Source organism: Amphimedon queenslandica, unplaced genomic scaffold, assembly GCF_000090795.2.
Source record: "Amphimedon queenslandica unplaced genomic scaffold, v1.1 AMPQUscaffold_13510, whole genome shotgun sequence".
NCBI classification, from domain to species: Eukaryota; Metazoa; Porifera; class Demospongiae; order Haplosclerida; family Niphatidae; genus Amphimedon; species Amphimedon queenslandica.
The window spans coordinates 46,787-51,411 of NW_003546254.1; the positions used below are offsets into that span (position 1 = coordinate 46,787).

General features: G+C 35.5%; 3 protein-coding genes across 5 annotated transcripts in view; 2 read left to right on the forward strand and 1 right to left on the reverse strand.

Moving 5' to 3' along the window:
* The window catches only part of LOC109590125 (uncharacterized), a 21,367-nt gene that overhangs the window by 15,825 nt on the left and 917 nt on the right, over nucleotides 1-4,625 (forward strand). The window lies entirely within an intron of this gene.
* Nucleotides 1-4,625, reverse strand: part of LOC109590153 (uncharacterized) — an 18,537-nt gene that overhangs the window by 8,917 nt on the left and 4,995 nt on the right. The gene's annotated exons all lie outside the window — the stretch shown is intronic.
* LOC109590100 (uncharacterized) overlaps nucleotides 1-4,625 on the forward strand; it is a 14,121-nt gene that overhangs the window by 6,365 nt on the left and 3,131 nt on the right. The window lies entirely within an intron of this gene.

The following is a 4,625-nucleotide window of genomic DNA, read 5'->3' on the forward strand; positions in this document are numbered from 1 at the left end:
GATTATCTCTATTGCTAATACATGTACTTAAATAGAGCTACTAATTCCTAATTTGAGAGTACAAATAATGTACATCTCCATTACCTCCTCCTCCTCCTCCACCTCCTCCTCCTATTGCTGAAGCGCTGGACTCAATATGAGGAACTGATATCATGAAACCTTCCATCCTTAGTGAGTCCTCAAGTAACGAGACTGTGGGACGATAAGTAAGTATCTTCCACTTCTTCAGAATCTGAAATACTTGATACTCAACTGTACTGTAATTTAACCTAAAAAACACAAAGTTCATTTGTGAGTCATAAATACATACACACACAGTATAATGGAATGGTGGTAAGTTATTATGCAGGAAAGCAGTGGAGTCATTGTTAGTAAATCTTAATAAATCTTAGTAATAGTTGAATATAATTTTATACACAGAAATTTATGTAAACACAGGAAATTGATAAAGGGAGTAAGGGGCATTTTATTCAAGGGGTTATTTCGGAGCTAATTTTTGGAAAACCATGGGCTACCCATAGCCTTTGCTTTTTTTTCAAAAGCTTGCTTGTTTTTAAAACTGCTCATAACTTGAAAATTATTTATCAGAATCACCTCCAACTTTCTACACAGCATAAGGACATATATATGTATCAGAAAATGTAATAAAAATTTGATGTGATTTCAGAGCCATTTTTGGAAAAAATCATGGGCTATAGCCTTGGGTATTTTTCAGATTTTTGACATTTTCTTAAAATGGCTGTAACTTGAAAAATTGAAGTTGGAAACACTTCAAACTTTCTACACAGCATAAGGACATCAATATGTATTTTAAAATGTAATAAAAATTTGGGGTGATTTTGGAGCCATTTTTTCGAAAAACCATAGGCTATATATAGCCTTGGATATTTTTCAGAATTTTGGTATTTTCTTAAAATGGCCATAACTTGAAAAATTGAAGTCGGAATCAGCTCAAACTTTCTACATAGTATAAGGACATCAATATGTATAAAAAATGTAATAAAAATTTGGGGTGATTTCGGAGCCATTTTTTGAAAAAAAACATGGGCTATAGCCTTGGGTATTTTTCAGAATTTTGGTATTTTCTTAAAATGGCTGTAACTTGAAAAATTGAAGTCGGCATCAGCTCAAACTTTCTACATAGCATAAGGACATAAATGTGTATCAGAAAATGTGATAAAAATTTGGGGTGATTTTGGAGCCATTTTTTCAAAAAAACCATATATAGCCTTGGGTATTTTTCAGAATTTTGACATTTTCTTAAAATGGCCGTAGCTTGAAAAATTGAAGCCAGAATCAGCTCAAACTTGCTACACAGCATAAGGACATCAACATGCAATGGAAAGTGTAATAAAAATTTCGGGTAATTTTATAGCTAATATTTAGGCTTTGACCAAATTTTTTAATTAAGGAGTTATTATGTTTGCAACTCATAAGGGAATTTGATATTTTATTTATAATAAACATAAGGAGTAAAATTAGATTAGTAGGCTCATTGCAAGCAAGACGTGTATGGGAATAGAACTTCCTTTTATGGTCACAAACATGATAAATGTTTTCACATGAATGGGAACAATGGAGAAAAATGCCGGAGAAATGAGAATGAGGAGTAAAGGTACAAGGAAAAGCAGATGTTGAAAGGGTACACAAGACAAAAAATAGAGGAAAGAGAATCTTTTTTTCCATACCTCTCTGAAGCTAATTTGATTGTCGTGATCTTCATCGACTTCTTTTATCATTGCCTTCAGTCCAAGGTGGGTTTGGGGCTCTCCCAGTTTCTCCATCATCAGCTTAAGCTCCATAAAATCAATAAAACCACTCTTATCAACGTCATATCTGAAAAAGAAAGCGCCGGCATTAGTATGAATGTAAACAAGCATCCATTCATTACTTTACGAATATCTTTCTGTATTCTTTGATTTCTTGTATAGAGAACTCTTTAAACTCTGCATACACTGACTGGGAGACTTTAGCAGCCTTCACTTCTCCATCGTTTAGCTGCTGTTGCCTGTTTGTTTTATTTTATTGTGGCTATCTACACACCCACTTAGATCTAGATCTATTTGGATCATTGCATGTTCCGTAAATCCTTCTCATGTCCATGTATAAGGTAGTTTACGGAGCACGCATGTGTGATTCAAATCATAGTGCAGTTCCAAAGGCATTTTCCCCGTGTCCGCGCTGCAGCTAGATCACAAGAAAGTGAGTTGTACTGGGCCTACTAGCTTACTGCAAATGCTAGTTTTTTCCACAATGGCTGACCCAAGGTTATTAAGTGATCAAGATGATGGGGAAGGTCGGTCCATTGATTCTATTATTTTGACTAGTACAATCATTCTATTGTTTTCAGATACTCAAGCAGATACTAGTATTGATGATGGTGAAAGAGCTACTGGCATTCATGAAGCAGTTTCTGATGATATCACTGATCTATCAAAATACGACAAAAGTAACTTATTATCCAACATTTAATGTATTGGAGTGTAATTCAGTTCACTTGACAAATTGCATTTTACATCATGTTCCTTACAACTACTGTATTTCCTCAAATAAAATCCTGGGCGTCCATTTCTTAAAATGGGATTTGGACCTCCAAAATTTTTTTAAAAATAAAATAAAACTTGAGCCAAGAGTGAGATCAGAACCAAGGACCTCATGCTCAAAAACTTCAGGAAGCTCAAACCTGGTTTACACTTGCCATAAAATGCAAGATAAATGAATGCAAGATTAAATTGTTTCGTTAAATGTAAACTTAGCTGGAAGTATCTATAAGGTATCTATGTTATTTTAAGGCTAGATTTGTGTGTTTATAGTTCAATTTTATTGCTGACCCGGCATTTATTTGCACTCGGCTTTTATTTGAGGATATATAGTATCAAGAGTAAATAATACCTAAAGAGAGTATCCAACGGCTAAAGAGAGTATCCAACGGCCCCATCTCAGCTGCTGCAAGTGTGTGGATTTCTAGGAAGTCACGTTCAGGATACTTCTTACTTCTGTAAGACTGTATTATTATCAATGATAAATGTTGTTATAAAAACACATCTGTATAAACATTGATTGAAAACTACTGAAGTATGCCGAACGTGACTTCCTAGAAAATCCACACACTTGCAGCAGGCCTCAATAGGGCCTTTGGATACTCTCTGTAGGTATTATTTACTCTTGATAGTATGTACACAACCAAGAATTTTAATCTGAATCATAAATGATTTTCAATCATGACTCAGCCTGACACATTCTGTATCAGGAGTTATGAGTAGCCTGCACAGCAATCAGCCTAGCATATATGATATGATTGTGATAATCAGCCACAATACAACCACAGAATATGGTACTAGTTCAGCCAGAGCAACAGTCAATGATACCTGCCTGGGTTGTATTAAAATAGGTTATTTTCATGGTTCTTTAGTTTCTTAGCACTTTATTTTCGTGGTTGTGGGGCTTACCAAGAAATTTAACCATCCCCTTATAAACTGTCAATCACGGCAAACCACTAAATATTCGACTCATGAAAATAACCCGCTATATTGTAGCAATCAGACTTGCCTGTCAGGGATGATAATTCTTAACTGTGTACTACTGTAACAACTTGGATAAGCCTGTGGTTAATAGTACATACCCTAGTTGTAATTTGTCAAGTGTGCTGTAAAGGTTGGGACACTAAGTAACAAGCCACCATGTTATGGAATAGATGTACAGAGATGAATGGGCAAAAGGCACTATTTCTTTATTTTCTCCAAAAAACTATGCAAAATTGCAGTATGGTAAGTAGAATTATACAACAAATGTCCAGTGAACATTTCTGTGTGAATCAGTACTTACATTTAAAAGTGAAATTAGAAAAGCCACTTTTTCCCATTCAGCTCTGTACATCTATTCCACAACTCAGAATATTCAAGTGCTCAGTGGTGGAAAAGATTTATGATAATGGGAAGATGGGATTTTACTTGTACTACTGCACATGCTTAATAGAATGATGCATGCATACTGGTAATTATTGGGCGAGCTAAACAGAACGTAAACTCAAGCCCTGCTAATAAGTATTGTAATAAGTCAGAAATTAGATTACTAGACAAATTAATGGGTGCATGGGAAAGGGATACAATTGGAAAGGATTGTGCAACCAAGGATTTTGCATTCACCTTGTTTGAATTTGCTTTTGTAGGCATGTCTACAATGAAGCATATCTTGACGAATGAAGGAACTTCATCAGACATTCATCTGCTTGTGGTGGGAAAAACTGGCCAGGGAAAGTCAACCTTTATTAACAGCTTGATAGAATTAGAAAAAGAGTTTGCAGAAGAGGGAGCGGAGACAGACATGTGTACCAATTCATGTTACTCTTACGTTCATCCTAAGCTGTTGCCAGGTGTCAGAGTGAGGGTTATAGACTCGCCTGGTTTGCAGGACATACATAATGATGAGCAGCTGTACATAAAAAAAATAAAGGCTCATTGTCAGGAGGTTAGCCTTGTGCTCTACTGCATGAAGATGATCGATCATAAGATTTTGAATGATGACAAGTGTGCTGTACGTAAACTGCATCAGGCATTTGGTCCCAGTTTTTTTAAGAGAGTTCTAATTGTGCTCACTTTTGCTAACAAAGAAGACTGTGCACAGAA